Raw genomic sequence first — 21,225 nt, forward strand, 5'->3', positions numbered from 1 at the left:
TTCACCTCCCCCTCCTTCCATACAGCTTTTCCCCCACTTCTCTCTCTGTGTGCTTTTGATTAAGATAGCAAAAAAGTGAAAAAGCAAAACACAGTAGTAACTGACTCTGGAATTTTACCAAATATGCATTTTTTTCCTCTTAATGTTACCAATTTCCTCCTTTGCAAAAATAAGGGGCTGGACTGGGTGGACTGGGTGGTTACAGAGCCCTTCTGGCTTTGGCATTGATTACATCCCACTGTCCTCCTCACCCCCAATCTCCTGTGTGCATTTCTGGAACTTGGCAAAGGGATGTGTCAGTGCCTAAAGCAGCTTGCAGTGTTAACCCTCTGCAGTCTTGCAGCTCAGTCAGGGAAACAGCAAGAGGGAAGAGGACCTGGGTCTGGGCGTGGGGAGTCCCATAAAAGCCACCACTTTCCGAAGGAAAGATTGAATTCTTGGGCATCTGGGAAACGTGGAGGGAATCCTGTCAGACCCTGGTCCTCCTGAGAATCAGCAGGAAGCCCCAGAGAGTCTAACTTAGTCGGTCTGGGGTTCTGCTCCAAAATGTGCATCTCTAACCATACCTATCAAGCTAGTTCTCATGCAGGTAGCCCAAGAACCAAGCTTCAAGAGACATAGCCATCAACCAGGGTTACTCCACATCAGTACCATTGACACTTGGGCTGGACAATTCTTAGTTGTTGGGGGCTGTCGTGTGCACTGCAGGGTGTTCAGCACCCTCCCTGGCCTCCAACCACTAGATGCAGTAGCACCTCCTCCTTCTCCCAGTTAGGTTTTGATCACAATCAAAAATGTCTCCAGACACTGTCAAGGCAGAATCGCCCTTGGTTGAGAACCATTGCCACAGATGGTGCTTCTGCAATGCTTGGGACCTGCAGTCACACCTTTTGATGAACACAGACAGGTTGCTAGCTGCTGAGGGAAGCCAAGCTGTGCTGGAAGCTGCAACCCATGTGTTGGGCATGTCTTTTGATCCTGGTGACAGCCTGTGGAAAGGGAGGTGGGCGTCCTTTGGAGAATCCCTCTGATGGGACCCCTCACAACACTATTAAACTTACACATTTGTGGGGCAGGGCGGTCCACCAACTTCCTCCAACTCTGAGCAGCCATTTGGACGTGATGAGCTCCTTTGTCCCAGTAGAAGGTAATCATCCCAAAGCCGAGTGTTTATCGAGCACTTTCTTCATGCCTTGCTTTATGCAAAGCTGAGTGCTTCGCATACATTATCATTCTTGATCTTCCCAGCAACTATATAATGTGGCTTCTATTATTATCCCTATTAAACAAATGAGAGCAGTGAGTTAAATAATGTTTCCGAATGGTTGACCTGGGATTTAAATTCGGACAATCTGACTCCAGAAACCACATTGTAAATCACTGTGCTGTATACATATGCATGTCTCTTCCTATTTCCTGACAAATATACTGCAGTCTTGCCCAAACACCAGGGAAATACGATTTTAGGTGAAAACATGTTATAGTAAAAATTGAGGGGTGCTTTTTTGAACTAAACCTCCTTTACTGGGGACCAGAATACATGAGCTGGAGCAGCAGAGGAAGGAGGTCTCGCCCTGTGTGAGTGCCAAGACACCTCATTTTGTCCATGTTCCTGCCTGTTGGAAAAGTTTTGGAGTGTTGGGGAGAGAGGTGACTTGCAAGAGGACATCGAGTGGGGTTTAGGACATTTGCATACATCTGCCACCCCCGCTGGGAGGTTTTAGGTGAGGTTCTTTAGCTGTGCATTTTTATAGAAACCACCAGAAAACCCCTGTGGGCTAATAGGAACTTTGGGTTGGATTAGTGCTGTGAAGAGCCCCATTGCACTTGGCTTTATTCCCTGAAGATTAGCAAGTAGGGGGAAAATGAAGGCATCATTTGGAATGGTTATTGCTTCTGCTAATGAGCACATTGCAATAGTAGTTAAAAACCCCTTAATTCATATGCGAACTGGAAATAGGAGATGTGGAGTGTGAGCGAACTGGGGGTGACTCGTAAGAGTGCTGCCAAACTGGGACTGAAGCTCAGGTTTATTTCCTGTGGCTGAAGATGCAGGTAGTGTTGGGGAAACAGGATGGCAAGCTGAGCGGGTCCTGGGTGGTGCTGGGGACAGGCTACAAAGTGCTGTGAGAGAGGGAGGAAGCATTACGACAAGCCGGTGGCAAAGAAAGTTGGCACGTTTAGTAGAATGTGGAAGTGATTTTTCTTGTCAGTGGGTAAGGAGAATGTGGTCCACTGGGACTTTTGTTTGCAAATGACAGGAACCCAGCTTAAACTGATTTAAGAAAACACACACAAAAAACCCAGACAACAAATAAAAACAAGTGTGTTTATATGTGTGTGTGTTTGGGAGGAAGGTCATTTATTCATGGAATGAAAAATTCCAGAGGTAACTGGTTTCAGGCATGGGTGTATGCAGAAACTCAAATGATGTCAAAAGGACTTTATTTTTTCTGGTCTTTTGTCACTTGTTTCTGTTGGCCATTTCCACAGGTGGGTTTTCTTTGTATGCCGGTCCCTAAGCACACCCAGCTTCAAGTCCAGTAGAAAAAGAAAGGCTTCTTTTGCTCAATGACCCAAGTGAAAGTTCTCAATTTGAGTCTCCTTGGCCAGTCGTGGCTTCTGTGATCCCCCCAAACTGGGGGTTTAGGTCAGGCCCACCCAACCTACACGTCCTGAGAGTAAGGGAGGGCCTCCCTCAGAGGGGAGAAAACACATGGGCTCATGGTGGGTTTCAATGGGCAACTTGATCTTCTTCACTCTGCACTGAACAGTGTTCCACAGCCAAGAGCTTGCCGATCACACGGCCACACAACGTCTTCCAGCTCCAAATTCCCCTTCCGTTGTGTAATAGGCTTGGACTGGTAATTTGATTTTAGCGGTAGTCACATTCTCCCTGGTGATTTTTGATTTTTTTTAAAAAAGCAAACTCCAGGGTTCGGTTTAATGATAAATGCCATATAATAAATCATGAAGATAAACATAAAACAGCACTTCCCCCTGTTTAACATGTAAGTTTCTTAAAGGGAGGCCAGGTCTCAGCATCTCTTCTAAGTCTTCCATCACCCACCCCAGCAGCTCCTGCAATTTCTGGTGACACAAGCTGATTCCCACACACCTCAGGAACAGGACCTCCTACATCCCTACTGCCACATTTCCCTGCAACAAGGCCACCAGATTGAAAAGGCGCAGGGAAGTGGGCACACAAGCTTCGTTTATTTAACAGTGGCCATGACCACATCTATGGTGAAAACTGGTTGGCAACTCCAGAAGTTTCAGATTGAACAGGCTGAGGACGGCCTCCTGCTTTTGGTTTTATACCCTTAGACTGTCTTCTTGTGATCCAATCATTGGTCCACTGTGAAAGCAACCCCCAAACTCCAACCCAGATATTCCCCGAATCAGTTCAGCATGGCCCCATGTTCCTGGCCCTGTGTTCCTGTGTATCTTGCTGGAGAATGACTTCTTTCCCCATAAGATCACTCAATGGGGGCATGCCTGGGGGTGGGGCCTGCTTAGTGGGGTCTCTGGTGGATCCTCGGTGAAGTTCTGATGGACCTTTTCATTCCTTTCTCTCTGGAGGCCCAAGAACATATGTTCCATTGCTACTTATCTTGACTGCATCTTCCAGTGTCTCTCCTGAAATTGCAGGAGGCACTTTCAGTTTCTATTGCTATTGAAGAAACCTATGGATTCCATGGCTTCCTATAGTTTTTTAAGTTCTTGGAAGACAGTTTTTCATTTTAACATGGGAAAATACAAAGATCTGATTCATATTCTGGAACTTCAAAAGCCATGGGCATCGTCAGTGAAATGCAAATCAAAACCACAGTGAGATACCCCTTCATACCCACTAGGATGGCTATAATTGAAAAGATGGATAATAAATGTTGATGAGGGTGTGGAGAAACTGGAACCCTCATACACTACTAGGAGGAATTCAAAATGGTATAGTACTTTGGAAAATAATCTTGCAGTTCCTCAAAAGATTGAACAACAGTAAACAAAGCAGCATGGGAATGGCATAAAAACAGACTTACAGACCAATGGAACAGAATAGAAAGCCCCCAAATAAATCCATACATCTACAGCCAATTGATCTTCAGCAAGGGTGCCAAGAGCACACAATGAGGAAAGGATAGGCTCTTCAGGAAATGGTGCTGGGAAAACTGGGTACTCGATATCCAGGGGCAGAAGGATAAAATTGGACCCCATCTCACACCAGCTACAAAAATACACTTGAAACAGATTAAAGACTTTTAAATATAAGAAAGATCTGAGAGCATAGAACTACTAGAAGAAAACATAGGGGAAAGCTCCTTGACATTGGACTGGGTGATAATCTTTTGTATATGACACCAAAAGCACAGGTGATTAAAGCAAAGATAGGCAAGTGGGATTATATCAAACTGAAATGCTCTGCACAGCAAAGGAAGCAATCAGCAGGGTGGAAAGGTACCTACAGAATGGGAGAAAACATTTGCAAGCCATGTATGTGGTAAGGGGTTAATGTCCAGACAAAAACACAATAAAATAGGTTAAACATGGAGTTACCATGTGACCTGCAATTCCACTCCTAGGTGTATATGGAAGAGAAATGAAGACATGTCCACACAAACACTTGTACATGAATGTTCATAGCAGCCTTATTCATAGTAGCCCCAAAGTGGAAACAACCCAAATGTCCATCAGCTATGAATAGATAAACAAAAATGTGGTCTGTCCATACCACAGAATTATTTCGCAGCAGAAAGAAATGAAGTACTGACACATGCTACAACATGGATGAACCTTAAAGACATTATGTTATGTGAAAAGAGCTGATCACAAAAGATCACGTACTATATGATTCCATTTTCTTGAACAGTCCAGAATAGGCAAATCCACAGAGATGCAGAGTAGAGGAGTCATTTCCAGTGGCTGGGGAGGAGGGGAAATGAGCAGTGATTGCTTTATGTGCAGGGGTTCTTTCCGGGGTGTTGAAAATGCTCTGAAATTAGATAGTGACGACAGGTGTGCAACTCAATGAATATACTAAAAACCATCAAGTTGTACAATTTGAATGGGTGAATTGCAGAGTATACAAATTATACCTCAATAAAATGGACATGTGTTTGTGTGTGTGTGTGTGTGTGTGTGTGTGTGTGTGTGTGTATGTATGTGAGAGAGAGAGAGAGAGAGAGAGAGAGAGAGACAGAGGGAGGGAGGGAGGAACTGGCTGGCTGAATCTCGCTGAGGGTGTTCAATTTGCAGAATTCTCTGATGGGCATAGAAATCAGCTGAAAAAAGAATTCAGTGCTGAAGTTACTTCATAAATAATAGTGGTAGAATGTCCCTTTTCCCCCCTAAGCTAATCATTTTGATCATGCGTTAGGTCTTTGATTCTTCACACTAATTCATGAAATTTTTAGTAATTAAGCAGAAAGATTTAATATTCTCAACTTCAGAGACAAATATGTGAATCTTAACTTTGACTGTGTTGCTCCCTGCTGTGGGACATGGGCAGCGCCTTTTCATTACGAAGTGATGGGGAAGCATCTCACAGCTCAAATGGAAGGGGCAAGTGAGCCTCTTGAAGTACGATTTCTGTTTTAAGACTCGAAGGTGTTAGCATTTGTAAGAGCAATTCCAAGTGCTTTGTGAATGTCAGGTCTTGCCTCCTGCGATGACTTGGGGAGCTCTCTTCTCTCTGAGCTGTCTTTGGCTTTAGTGTGGGGGCCTGACCTAGTGGGGCACTTCACAGGTAGGTGTGTGGAGACCAGAGGGAGGTTCTTTTAAACAGAGTCAGAATCAATGTCCTTAGCTAACCAAGGGGATAGCAGCGGAGCCGTGCTGGGCTATAAGCAACTCGATGTTAAAAGCTAGACCGAGCCAGGTGGACATTCCCAGGCCCCAGTGCTGAGGCTCACACAGAGTGGGTTTCTAATATTATTTTCTTGAATTTTAAATAGCAACTAGGATGCAGTGGGTAACACAAGCAGACACAGACTCTTACAGAAATAGTAAAGGAAATGTTAATCAAATAATCACGTACAGATTCAATTGTAAACTAGAAAATGCCTTAAGAAAAGATATGCAGGGTCATGTGGAATTATTGATGACCGAATGGCCACATGACACCCTGTAACCTTTACTTCTGGTACACTTTAGGTCTCTACAAGGGGATGTGTTTAGATGGAGGAGAAATTAGGTCACCTTAGCTGTCACCAGGGTTCAGAGGGTCAGGACTAATTTACTGAATGGAAAACTTCTTATCCCAGTTGAAGGAACAAAGGGAAAATGGATAGGGCCTCCCTTGGGACCATCTTGCAGGTGGAACATTGTTACCCCGTGCCACCAATTAGAGAATGAATGCATCTTAAAAGCCTCTGGTGGCCTGGCCTTGTGGACATCTCCAGCACGCTGCTCACTGCTCCTCCAACCCTCACCCGAGCTTCCCTGGAAGGCAAGGAGGGGTACACCTCGTCTTGCCAGGCTCACCTCATGTGCATCACTCCTCTTTACACTTGGCTCAAGTCACCTCCTCTGTGAAGCCTTTCCTGCTTTCTTCTCCCAGTCCCCATCCAAGACAAAACTCACCACTTCCCCTTTGTGGGATTATATTGTAGTGTAGTCAAGAGCAGAGGGTTTGGAGGTGGATAATCCCAGTCCACACCTTGGTGCCACCACTTACGCTTTGCATGATCCATGCAGGTTACTGAACCTCTCTAGGCCTCAGTTTCTCCCTCTTTGAAAGGTGGAGGTTATAGTGCCTTGCTCATAGGATGCTTCTCAGATTAAATGAAACAATCCATGTAAGGTGCTTGGCCCATGAGAAGCTGTCAGTAAATGTTCACTCTGATTCAAACCCCCAAGGTATTCTGAGCAAGTTTCCACCCTAGGATGGTAACACCTTTGTGTGTCTTTATTTACATTTGTACATCCACAACTAGAGTAAGCCTGAGGAAGACAGGTTGGTCTTTGTTTCCTCAGTTCCTAGAAGAGTGCTGGGGAAATAGTAGATTCTTAATAATTTCACAGCTCCCTGTTGTGTCAAAATGAATCTTGGGTAATAATTAAGCTACAGTCCATTGAAGGTATAATTAAGAGCAGATCTTCCAAGTGGGGATCTGGGCGTCAGTACAAAGGAAGATGAAAGCACAGTGAGTCCTGTGTACCCCGAACTCTCAGTTCCTCAAGATGACATGCTGAAAGTAATCTTTTTTCTGATTTATGGGAAAACATAATCGAATAATGAAATTATAAATTTTAAAAATTAAATTGTTTAAGAATCACATATAAAGTACATAGGCTATTGTTTTATTAAAGGGTCATTATTGAATTTGCTGTTGGTTAGGGTGATCTTTCTTGTCCGTAGCACAGACTTTCTAAAATATAATGGAGATTGGCCGGTGGGGTTGAAATGCGCCCCCTTCCAGGAACATTACCAGTTAACTGCTTAATTTGGCTGTAAATTAAATGTAAACAAAATGATTCCACCATCTATTCATTTTTGGATGGAGCTACAAATTTAATCAGAAAAAGACAAAATACTTCATTGTCTGGAAATTACAGTGTATACTTTCCGTAAATGTCATCTGCATCTATCTTTGAGTTTGGAGGTAGAGCACACAAATGCACGTCTTACAGAAAACCATAATTAAATGGGTTTTTTCTGACTAATGCATGCTTTAAGTCACCATTTGTCACAGAAATCCAGAATGCCTCGTATAGCACTCACTATTAATCAATTGATTGGTGAAAAAAAAATAATGAAGCAATCCTCATGGAAATATTTACCATGTTTTTCCTTTTCCTGGAGAAAATTTTATTATTTAACTTATGACATATCCCTTTTTAACTCTCACGTATGTGTCATCTGAATAGCATTTATTTCACTGGAGGAGTTTGGCTTATGACTGAGTATAGATCACTGAATTACTAAGAAGTTCCTACTGTTTTGATTTTACAAAAAATTGGAATTAAAAAAAAAAACAACAAGAATCAGTCTCTCTTTTGTTCAAAATATTCCTAATTTCTTAGTACCTTCATTGTCTGGGTTTTTGCCCTGTTTCCCTAAATCTTAGAGAGCTGGTGTTGTAGGATTGTAGAATTTTAGCTCAGCAGAGCACTTTTGAAATTATTCCCATATCGAAGCTTGTGGAAAGATTCACAGTCTATTTTGGTCTGCTGTGTTCAAAATCGGAGGTACTTGGGCCTAACCCACCACCTTTGTCCCAAGCAGCCAAATGCATTCTTTCCTTTGCCCCTCCCCCACTCCCTTACATAAACTGCACCAAAGGAATTATTGGTCATCTCTTGCTCAATTTTGCCAGTGAGCCTTGACCGGGAGCCAGAGTAATGACTCCTACTGAGACATGCTGTATTTCTCAGGTGTCTTTAATAAACAGTGCTTTGTTGTGTGTGGTGAACTGAAGCCAATGAATTATCTGCCCGTATAAAGCTGACAATATGGAGTTAGTTTTGTTTTATTGAGTTATCCGCACTGTTTGGCATAATAAGTCGTGTTGAAATACTTCCCCACTTCTGTGCCCGCCTTTATTAGTTTAAGATTCGGATCTTTTTTTATTGTTGTTGGTGCTTAGAATAGATTTTAATATGATATGCAATTATCTCTCTGTCATGTCCCTTTTGGTTTAATCGCCTATTCTGTATCATAATGGGGTAAGTCAGCAGAAGACAATGTCCCTTTGCTTGAGAGAGTTCTACATTAAGGTATCTCGCATAACTTTATAAATTATTTGTAATTCCAGGCAACGTTGAAGCTACAAACTTGAGAGATGAATTCTATTCCTATTCCCTTTGAAACTACTTAAAAACCTAATGTGTCTCTGCATGCCCAGAGAGAAAGTTGGTGTTTGGTTCCACTTTCTTTTTCCCACTTTCTCCCATTGCTTTGCTGCAACATACGATTCTGATTTTGGCCTTGGCACATCTATCTTTTAAATACAGTAGGTAGACTCTTGGTATTTGCAGATTTCCAAACTCATGGGATTGACTATTTTCTAGAGGCCTTGAAATTATTTGTTGTTTCACAAAGACAAGAATTAGAGTTGTACCTCGTGCAGGCCGCTGTGCTAGAGAAAGGCCCTTTGCTAATGAAGGCGCCTGTGTGACCCAACCCTTAGCATGGAATCACTACTCCATCCATAGAAGGTTCTAGCTGTAGCTAGGTAACTACTTTCTCAATCTTTATTCATCCTCGGGCATATTTTTATGGACTAAATTATAGGTTATAGAGGTGTATATGAATTTGGGGTTTGTGATGGTTTCTCAACCTTTTAAAAAATTACTGATGCCTGGACAACACCCATAGGTACTCTGATTTGTTTAGTCTGGAGTGGGGCCTGATTATGTATATTTTTAAAAAGCTCCCCAGGCAATTCTCATGTGCTACCAGAGTTGGGAGTCGGTGGACTAGGAGATACCTAAATCTTTCACAACTCCCCAGCTCCAGGTGAAAAGACTCTGAATGATTTCCCATTGCTAGTAAGATAAAGACCAACCTCTTTAATGTCCCCCCTAAACCAAAGCTTCTTCTGGTGCCATTCTCATTTACTTTGTATGTATCTTAGCCTCTCCTATGTACCACCTTCCTTCCTTCCATGACCTTTGGATATTCTGCTTCTTTTGCCTGGAAAGCTCTTTTCACCTCTCTTTCCTAAGTGAACTCCTATGCATCCTTCAGAACTTCACTCAACAATGGTTTCCCCAGGGAAGCCTCCCCTGAGTCCCTGGCTCAGTAAAATCCGCCATTACTTGCTCTCACACTTCCATACAGCACTTAGAGTTGCCACTTCATCTTGAGTTAGGTGACTTTTTGCCTAGTACCCAACTCCCCAACAATGCTGGGAGCTCCACAAGGGCAGGGACCAGTCTTCTTTGCCCTGAATGCTTCTTGCCAGCACGATGCTTGCATGTCCTTGGTATTTAAGACAGTCGTTGAGTGAATGAATAAAAGGTTTGCAGTATTCTGTGTCTGTCACATTGACTCCTCCACCATCAGAATAGAAAAAAAATTTCATCGAGTTAGAACTAAGTCAAGTTCATTAATTGCTGATTAAATACTGTGCAAAATATTATTGTAAGCCAGGGTTTCTCAACCTTGGCACTATGGACACTTGGGTTGGATACTTATTTCTTGTGGGAGGTGCTGTCCTGTGCATTGGAGGACATTGAGCAGTACTCCTAACTTCTACCCACTAGATAGGGGTAGAACCCCTCCTCCGGGTTGTAACAAACAAAAATGTCTCCAGGCATTGCCAAATGTTCCTCAGGGTCAAAGTGAACCTGTGTTGTTGTCGGTGACCTGGGGAGAGAGATGGAAATTAATGTGACTACCTATGGTGGCGGGACTCCACTGCGGTTATCAGCTGCTCTTTGTCTGAACTGCTGCAGAACGAGGAGCCCATCATTGCTCCTCATAGATTAATTCTTGGAAAAAAAGAGAAAAACTTGAATATGTTCAGTTTTATCTGAAGGACTTTCTTCTACAGGCTTCTGATAATTCAGGATTTAAGATTTAAAAAATAAGATTGGTGGCAATTGAAAGTGACTTGGTTTCGTGGGCCACCAGAGTCCTCAGAATGAAATCTACAGGCAGCGGCAGAAGAGGGTGGCTTCCTGTGACCTCTCAGAGCCCTCCCAAGCCATAGTCCCTGGTTCTTTTTAGTAATGTCTGGTTCCTCGAAGGTTTCTTGCTTACTTCCTACTGAACTTGGCCAATCACCAAAATGACAAGGAGAGCCTTTTCAAGGTGGAGATGCCCAGCCCTCTCTTGTGGAGGTTCTGTTGGGTCAGGACAGGAATCTGGAATCTTAAGGGGCTCCAGCAGCGATACTGATGGTCCTCTAGGTTTGAGAGACACCGACCTGAACCACAGGCACTTCCTGGAGACCTGTAGTCCTTGTGCAATTAACCTGGTTAGCACCGGTAAGAAATTGGGTGTTGCATTTTATGGTGAAGAGTCGGGGTTTGGGGTACATGTGTATGTGTGAGGGGTTGGGATGGACCAACACTGTAAAAAAGTGATAGCTTGTTGAGGTAGGAAGGACAGTGTGGGGAAGAAGTGAGGGGTGGGTTTATCGAACTACGAACAGATGGCCTGCTTGGTGCAGGGAAGAAATGAAGAGAATGTTCAGATTGGGGACAGTGCTTATAGCATCAGGGAACTCAAACCCTTTATCACCAGATCTATTTGAATTCTTTTGTCTCTGCCAAGAAGAGTTCTCATTCTCCCTCTTGCTCTCCTTCTCTCCCTATGAATTAACACTTCCAATATTTTCTTATTATTTTTATTTGGGGGAAAGCGAAGGAAGACGTGAGAAAGATGAGTGAGGTGTTTGCTACAGGGAAGATTTCTCTCTACTTTGAAAACTTTGAAAAGTCTAGGAAACACCAAATAGCACTCCACTGGCATTTGGACCACTCGGGGCAATGGTAGTGGGCTTGAGGGGCAGGGGTACAGGGGCCCTGGGTGTGTCCCACTTTGCCCATGGTCCAAAGAGGGGAGAGGTGGTGGTGGGGGGAGTGAGAGCTCCTGTTCTTGGTGAACTCTCAGGTTTTTGCAGTAAGGATTTCTTCACACATTCCAAGTAGCACTTGCATACTGTGTAACAAGTTCAATTTGTAAGAATCTGTTTAAAAGATGTCACCACACACTTCTGAAAAAAATATTTTCACAGGGTCGCAGGGAAGGAGTTAGTCACGTTTCCTATTGCAGACAATTTGGAGGGATGGTATTTGGATTACAGGACATGAGTGCAATACAAATGTAATTGTTTGAGGTAATTTGAAGAGAAATGAAGTGTGCTTATACTGGGAGTTCAAGGGCATCAAACAGTCTTTATGAGATGGAGTTTTGGGTGAAAGCTCTCTTGGAAATTACAGTCTGAGTTCTGAGCTGTCAGTCTAGGGACTGGGTCCTTCATTTGGGGTGAACTCTCAGCTCTTTAAGGGGAAAGTAGCTATTCTACAAATTCTTCACCGTTCAAAGATTGCTCCTTGCAGTTCCACGTAAGTGGGCACTTTATTTCTTAGCACGTTACTGTACACGGCACATAATCCTGTGAACTTTGTTTATGATATCGTTGGTGCTCGAGGTTTCAGCAGTGATGATATTTAGTTGGGTGGTATTGAGATATTGAGATTGGCGTTAACAAGATTTAGATATTTCCTTCTGTTAGCTTCAGTATTTGGCCTGGCTGACTTAGGTGTCAGTTATTGTCTGTTGATGTGGCATTGAACATGTGCTTGCATAACACCTAGGAAGTTTAACTTGGAAGGAAAGTACCTGGAGAGCTCAAGCCAGAACCACAGAACCTGCGTAGCTGGGAGTATGAGAAACTACATAAGCATGCAGTGGTAGAGTTCAGGACCCGAATCCACACTGCCTGGGTTCCTACCGGTTCTATCCCTTGATAGCTCTGGTGGATTAATAGCTTCCCCAAATCCATGCTCTTTGCACCTCCTATTAAGGGGTAGAGTCTATTTCCCCACCCCATGAATCTGGGCCAGCCTTGCGGCATGCTCTGGTCATCAGAATGCGGACAGAGTGATATTGGGTCAATTCCAAAGCTAGGGCTCAAGAGTTCTTAACATGCGTCTGCCTTCTCTCTCTGTGAACTGGCCAGAGCGAGCCTGCTGAAGCCCGAAAGACCACAGGGAGGGTCATGGAGCACCTCAGTCAACAGGAGTCAACAACCAGAATGAGAGGTGCTTGGCCAACCTGAGGTTGATGGGAAAAGCAGAAGGAGCTCAGCCAAGACCAGAAACACTCCGTATCTGAGCCTAGCTTGCGTTTTCAAGAAGTTTTGGGACGTTTCATAACTCAGCAATAGCTCACTGACATATCAGTGATGTGGTCGTGGGCACGATGCTTAACCTTTCTGCACCTGTTCCTCCCACTGTGAAATGGGTGTAATCATTTTCCCTCCAAGTCATCCCGTGAAGCTCTCAGCCCAGCACCTTGTATGCAGTGACGGGTAACAGGTATCAGTCATTACGCTTCAGGACAGATTTGCAGTAATGATTCTGGAGTGTGCTGGTAACTAACCCGTTTACAGCCGTCGGACACATCAGCCTGGAATTGTGCTGCTCTGGGAGGGCAAGTAAATATGGGTAGGAGGGTGGAGGCCAGGGATTTTTTTACTCCCAGTTCTAGGGAAAGAGGAAGAGGGAAAGAGGCAGGTGTTATCTTTGGAGGGAAGTCTGCATCTGTGCCCAGACGTGGGGGCTCCTAAGCCAGAGGGCTGGGGAGAGGGAGGGTTCCGTATCCGGGCTGTTCTCTGTGTGCAGCCACACTCTGCTTCCACTGGCTGTGCAGAGTCTGAGCTTTCTGGATAAAATAAAGCAATAATTTATTTTATGGAATTGGTTGCTTCAAAGTACAGGAACGTCAGATTGGTGTTTATTCTATGTTAGGTGGGGGCAGTATTGGCAAATCCCACTCTATCAGGCTTCGGCAGACCCAGACAAGGAAAAATATCTTCCCAGACTCAGCCCTTAGAATTTCCCAGAGCCCGGGCAGGTCTGAGGGGTTGGGCACTGAAGGCACAGAGAAGGGTGGGCCCCACCAAGCATCAGAAGACACAGGGACATCTAGCAGAGGGCTGCTGTGTCCCTGCTGCCGGTCACAACTAAACTCTTTCTAAGCTACAGCTCCGTTTTTCCTCCATGAGGAAATAAACCTCCAAGGAGATGAGCCCATGTTATCTGCTTTATAGAGCTATTGTTTGCCAATTATGGAAGAGCCTGTTTGCACACTAGACCATATGTTTGGTTTACAGAGACATCAAATATCAGAAAGGCACAGTTCCTTCTTCAGGAAGCTTATACTCCTGCAGTGCTCTGCCACGCTGACTATATATTAGAATCACCTGGGAGTTTATGAAAAGTTATGTCAGGGATCCACAGCAGTCTGATTAAACCAAAATATCTTGCAGGGTAGACATGGGACACTGGTATGTTTCAAATATTACCCAGCTTTTTTATTTTTTTATTTCAGCATATTATGGGGGTACAGGTGTTTAGGTTACGTATATTGCCCTTCCCTTGCCCATACCCAGCTTTTCCTAACGTCCAGCTGGGGTTGAGAATTGCTGACTAGAATGGCATATACTTTTCACATTTCGAATAATAAGAAAGGTAGGGTGGCTCCGGAGTTAGTTAATTTACAGATCAATTATTTTAAGAACTCATGTTTTTTCCAAAATTCTTCTCTGCCATCTTCACCATGTTGGTTTTTGTCCTCAGCCTCATGGTTGCAAGATGGCTGCAGTGGTGCCAAGCATCACTTCCTCACCAGTTGCCTCTTGAGACAGAAAAGGAATGAACAAAGCCTTTCCCAGAAGTTCTCTAGGAAATTTACCTTGTAACTCCTTGTCCAGAATTGTATCACATGGCCAAACTTAAATCAATCTGGTAAAGCAAATATTGGCTGAAATAAATTCATGACTCACTCTCCTGGGGCTAGAGAGGTGGCAACTTACTCTGAGCACATGGCCAAGCAGAGAATGAACCACGGACAATATTGAGACTTTGTCATCAAGGAATGTGGGTGTAGGAATGGCTGATGGATTATACCTGGCAGGATAGGATAGGATGGGCTATCCCAGCATCTCAGTAGCTTAGCACACCAGAAGTTTACTTCGTACTCATAAAGTCTGATGGAGTTTAGATGGAATCTGTCCTTCATCCGCTGACTTAGATCTATGCTCCTTTGTCCTGCCATCTTGTGAGGCCTCCATTTTACCACGCGGCCTCCATGCTTTCTGTAACAGAGGGCAAGAACAATGGTGAAGGCATTTATTTTAACTACCTCCACCCAGAAGTGACTCACTTCGTGTTGGCTTATTGTCTAGAGCTAGTCAACTGGCCCTGATCTAACTCCAAGGGAAACTGTGAAGTGTAGTGGACACACGGAGAATTCCATGAGCACTTGGCCACGGCGGGCAACTAAATAAGAAGTAGAGGCAGAAAATGTGGATTGAGTTTAAGGGAAGAAATGGGTGCTGGGTCCGAACATGCGCGTTGGTTGCATGTCCAGCTCTTGCTTCCAACCTCATCGGACTCCCGTTGTCTCTGTTACAGGGATGGGAATACCGGTCGCCACTTGCGCTGATGCATTAGGGAGATTTTTGCTTATAGCTTTAGAAAAAATTGTAAAGAGGCTCCGAGCACCTCAGGGGCAGGAAATATGTAAATATTTGGTATCATTATCATGCTATTTGATGGCCCCGAAAGCTCCAGTCATTACTCAGCTGTGTACCTGCATCCTGACACGCCGGTAAGTGATAATACTTACATTTAGAGAGAAAAAGGATGCTCTGCAGCTTTGCCCAGACTCCTCGCGCCTCGGCTGGGGAGCTCTAAAGACCCCTTTCTCAACAAAATTAGTCATTTTCCCCTAAGTCCTTGAATTACTTTCAGAGAGCCATTATACTGACTCATCATCTGTTTTTCCGGGAGGTGGGTCAGGTTTGACAGTGAATGTAAGTGTGTGTCTGTACATCCATGGGGCTCCATGGAGCTGTGAACTGAATTTTGGGGGGTCCATGGCTCTTGGTATAAACATCTTGTCATTAAAAGAGACTATTAACTCTCCCAGAGCAAAGAAGCATGATTTATCTACTCCATAGGACCTAACACAGTCCCGGATTTACAATAAGAGCTCCATAAATCCAGTTGGATAGGAAATATGTGGACTATTTTGTTTCTAGGGCTGGAATGTGCTGAATTCTTAGAGAACTCTTGGTAATGTACAAATAAAGTCAATTTTACTTTGTCAACATGTGGGTCTCCTCTAGGCAATGTATTTATCTCAGGATGGCATCTTTCCCTGGGCTGACATCACTAAATGCCAGTTTATGGATGCTGAGAAACTACTAACTAGTTTTAAAACAATGTTGTATCACTAGCTGAGGGTCATGAATCTAGCGACAGCAGCCATCAAAATGCGGCATCACAAAGACGCAGGAGGTAAGCAACGAAAGGCCTTTTGCACAGATGGAACATATAAGAAAACTCTTGAGTTAAATTTCCTCATATCAGAGATCCTTGGATTCTTACTCAGAACCCAGTGACTCCTGTTGCACCCAGAGTTCTAAAAGAAATGATCATCTGGTCTCAGAGAATGTCATAGCAGCAGTCAATACAAGCCTGGTTTAAGAAATGATGCTTTCCATGCAATGGAAGGCAGTCATTTAAAATAATAATATAGCTCTATCTTGAGTAACACAGAAGTATGTCCACTTTTTGTTGTTGAACAAGGCAGTGTACAGAACAGCACATAGAGTGGTTCGTCCCTAAGGTGTGTGCTTGGCACTTACTGTAGCAGTGAATTAGACAGTCCTGGCACCTGCCTTCATGGTGAGAGAAAGAGAAGAAATAGCAATTGGATTACACGGGGAAAAGTCCTGTGGTTGGTGCTGTGAGAGCACATGTGAGGACTAGCCTTTGGGAGTCAGGGAGGGCTCCCTGGAGGAAGTCGTATCCAATAATTATTACATTGTATTGTGCTGCAGTGCACTTCACTGTGTTGTATTGCATCATATCGAATCATATGTGACATCATTAATAACACGATAACTATAATGATAATAATGTCTAAGCTAGGACCAGGAAGGAGGCTGAAGTATTTGGAAGGAGGAGAAAATTCTTGGAGACAAAGTGATCTGCTCGTGGAAAGGCTGGAGCAAGGCCACGTCTGGAGGAATGGAACGAAGCTCAATCTGGCTTGCAGTTTTTACAGAAAGTTATGCTGGTACCTGTGGGTATTGAAGTTTTGAGCTATGTTTACTTTTTAATGCATATCTGTACTTTTTGAATATGTATACTGAGCACATTTTATTTTATAGGGAAAAATCCTATAGATTTATTTTTGCTTTGAAAAACAAAGGGCACATTTACTTAGCCGGTTCAGAACTTGTGTTTTGAAAATGGCATGCAAATCTTACAAACCAAATATAATGAAGAAATTAAATTACGAAATTATCCAAGGCTTTAGACTGCCCAAGGAAGATGATTCTGTGCGTTGTGTGTGATGCTGGATTGTCCACAGAACTGTTCCTTTTTAGTATCAGAAAAGACCCTGGGAAGGACCAGCTGCACAGATTGATTCTGCCTTTTTCCTTTCATGAAAATACTGGACCCGAATTGTTCTTCGAAGAAATCTTCTTTCGCCTTGGTGGGAAGTTCTAGGAATCCACGGAGGCCGGTCAGGCCCAAGCCCTTAAAGGAGAAACGTTGCTGAACACCCCTTCAACTTCTCCCTGACAGTGGGAACAGCTACAGTCCCTTGGTCACTGCCCAGATGACAGTGAGGATGGGATCTGGGGTGGGCCAAGGAGATTGATGGAAAGTGCCTGTCTGTGTCCTGTAGCCTTGGCTGTTGTTGTGGACTCATCCAAAAGAACCAGCCAGGAAGGCGAATGTTATTTGGGGGTTTTAGTTTCTTCATCTCATGTGTGAGCACAACTCACTTGAATCAATTTTGCCTGTATTCTTGTTATATGGGACATATTCTTGTTATATGGGATATATTTGAGGATCCACTGGGAATGAGCAAATACAATGTGGTGTGGTTAAGCAGAAGGAGGCAGGGAGGTGCTTAGAAAGCCGGTGACAGACTGGGAGAGAGAGTGATGACGTGGCTTAGCCTTGGAGAGGAAGCTGCAAGTCATTCCAAAAACAGAAAGAACCAAACTGCATTTGTTTGGTCCTTTCTCCCAGGGAATTGCAATTGATTCAAATAGACCAGATTTCATTTTCAAGAGTCAGTGGCTCAGAAAAATGTGGGCAGGAATCACGGCACCTTTTCTAGACACCATGGGACACCTGATGATGGTCGTGCAGCTCTAGAGCCTGGGCTGGTGGTGGACACGAGAGAATTGTGATATTTCTGTGTAGAAAAGCTGGCACGATACAGCTACTGAGTTCCCACTGCCTGTGCTCCTGAGCCGCGGTCCCAGCCTATAAGGCAGTGGCTCCCTCGGGGTTGTGGGGTGAATGCAGCGGGCCCCGGTCGCCTCTCGGCTGAGCAAACTAATGTTAGTCCTCAGGTACGAATTTTGAAATGCATGTGATCAGCGCAATACAGACGGACTGATTTCTAAGCGGAATGAATGAAGAGTAGTTCTCGTTGCGGATTTTCTCGTTCCAGCAATGCTAAAAACATGATTACCATCAGGTGGAGCTGCGAGAAGTATTTTGTCATTAAAAATATCCTTATACTTAAAGGTTGAGAATCACTGTTTCGGCAAGAGGTGGCCCCATATGATGCCACCTGCCCCTGACTGATCACCTGGGTACAGATTTGGATCTAACCCAAACAGATGGTTTTAACTGGACTTCCACGAAGAACAACAGCATGGTGGGTGGATTTAACCAAGGTTCTAATGTCTCATTCCTTTGATTCCTCCTGCCTCTGCTTTTCTTGTTAGCACCGGCATTTCCTCTCCTTGTAAACCGTGCTCCTTACAGATAGCACATGTGATGTCACCTAAGTAGGACTTTAGTTAGAGTTGCAGACATCCGGATACCATTTCACAGCAAGCCCATAAAATCTCTTGATTTGATGATAATATCAACAACTGTAACTAACCCAAAAACGTTGTGAATAACAGGTAGCCTGACATCTATGGGGCTTTTGAAAATGAGAGGGTGCCTTTGCCAAACTCAGCCAGTCCATTCCGCAGGGGCTGAACGTGAGATTAAGTGCAGGTGGAGCCACCTATGTGCAGGTAGCGAGACAGATGGGGAGGAGAAAGTGAATAGAGATTTTTCTAGGAGCCAGGAGCCAGACTGTAGGACTCTGCACATCCCCAGCCGTGCTTTTTTTTTTTTTTTTTTTGAGACAGAGTCTCACTCTTTTGCCTGGGCTAGAGTGAGTGCCATGGCGTCAGCCTAGCTCACAGCAACCTCACACTCCTGGGCTCAAGCGATCCTTCTGCCTCAGCCTCCCGAGTAGCTGGGACTACAGGCATGCGCCACCATGCCCGGCTAGTTTTTTCTATATATTTTTAGTTGGCTGATTAATTTATTTTCTATTTTTAGTAGAGACGGGGTCTCGCTCTTGCTCAGGCTGGTTTCGAACTCCTGAGCTCAAACAATCCACCCGCCTCGGCCTCCCAGAGAGCTAGGATTACAGGCGTGAGCCACCGCGCCGGGCCCCAGCCGTGCTTCTTAATAGGAGCTGACTGCTAGAATCACTTTGGGAATTTCTTGAATACCACACCCAGGCCCCACCTAGACCAGACCCAGTCAGAATCTCTGGAGTGGGGAGTGAGCATTTGAATTTTTTAAAGCTCCCAGTGTAGTCACCTTAATGGGCATTAGTGTCCCCTGGAGAGCTTGTTAAACATAGATCGAGGGGCCTCATTCCCAGAGTATTGGATTCCGCAGGGCTGGGTAGTGCATAAGAATATGCATTTCTCACAATTTCTTAGGTGACATTGCTGCTGTTCTAGAGAACATACTCTGAGATTCACTGCTCTGAGATCTTAGAATGCAAGATGAGAGCCTATAATCCCACTGCATAGGAGCCTAAGACATCTCCTTGTACCTAGAAGAACTTTGAAGATAGCTCAAATTTAGTAGCATATTTTCCTTGGATATTCCAGCTCCAGGAACAATTTTATAGAAGTCACAGATGGCTTGACCAACAATCCTTCATTGTTTATGTTAGCCGGTATAACAAGATTGTCATAATTATTTTCCTACATGGAGTCCATTTATTGGCGTTGCATAAATTTATCTCACATTGCTTATGTGGGATGTATAACATAATTATAGTGTTGGGCTGGCTGTCATTGGGCCATGGGTTTTTCCTGTCTTTCAGCCTTCACGTATGTGCAAGCTGGGTCTAGGGGATGGGACTGTGGGACTGTTGACTTAGTGTCGTAGCTGTCACAGTGCATATTGCCTAATACAGCTGGGTGAGTCAGGCTGGGACCAGGTCAGATCTGCCTCTGAGTGGGGATAGGGATCAGAGCCATTTTCTGGAAGAAATGTCAGTAACTAAGAGGTGGCCTCTCTGATGGTCAGTGCCAGGGAGGGGCATTTCAGAAGGTTGGGGGTGGGAAGAAGCATGATGGGGGTTTCAGGAGGAGGTGAGGCTTGGAGACCTAGGCCCATGGTGCCAGTGAGGGTATATACGAGGATCTCTGTCAATAGGCCAGAGACATCTGTCTCTGAGCCAGGAATGATGAGAGTAGGATAGAGCCTCAGTCCTTTGGGCGTGGAGTGCCAAGCAGGGATTAAGGTGGGAGAAGGGGGCAAGGTCTCTGTCTGGCGCAGTGCACCCACTCGGGAAACAATTGCTGGGAGAATCCAGGATGTGGTACAAAGTGTTCCTCAGTGGTCCCTCTCAAAGCCCAATCCTGATGCTAAATGCGTCTCCCACAGAGTCCTCTTTGAAGCACAGCATGGTCGGAATGAACTCTTCTGAGAATGCAAATATTTTGGTTCATTTAGCCTTTGCGAGTCAATAACATTTGTGAAATCCATTGAACCTTGGAAAGTACAGTGCCTTGAAATTTGGTGCTTTAATTAGCCTTTACAGGCTAATAAAATGTATTCTGATGACACATAGTTTATCTTTTGGGGAGAAAGCTGGGTCGGGGTGTGGAGTGGAGTGAGCCGTGATTTGTGTTAGAAGACTAGGCAGGAGGTTATATTCTAGACGTTAGAAAGAAAACAGACACATTGCTCAAGGTGCTTTTATGCTGTGTCTTTTCTTTCATCTGACCCTGGACTGTGCTAGAAGCAGTTATATTTGCCTTGAATTTAGGCCATGAGATCACTGAAACCAGAGGCTTGATTTTCCTAAAATGCAGTGGAGTGGCATTCCTTGCTTTTGGGCTTGCAAGGGAGTTGGGTGTAAACAGCTAGTGTCTCGGCCACCAGGGCTGTGCTGGGGGCTTCCTGCCTGGGACAGCCCATACTCCCATTTATTCTAGACTCCTTGACTTCGAGGTTGGCATTTGGAACATGTCCCATTGCTGCAAAAGGGCACGTTTGTGAGACAGACATTTCCCCGTCTACTGCGTGCGTCCTCATCATGAGGATAAAAGCTGTGTGCCGTGTGAGTGTGTGCACGCCTGCTCTCACATCCACCACCTGCCTGCCTCTGCAGAGCCTGTCCTACATCCTCATCAAGCCACCTGCCCCCCAGGGGAGGTGATTTGCAGGGGAGGGGAGAATCTCTGTGTTTGCTTTCCAGGTTGG

Source organism: Propithecus coquereli, unplaced genomic scaffold, assembly GCF_000956105.1.
Source record: "Propithecus coquereli isolate 6110/MARCELLA unplaced genomic scaffold, Pcoq_1.0 Scaffold84, whole genome shotgun sequence".
Classification (NCBI taxonomy): domain Eukaryota; kingdom Metazoa; phylum Chordata; class Mammalia; order Primates; family Indriidae; genus Propithecus; species Propithecus coquereli.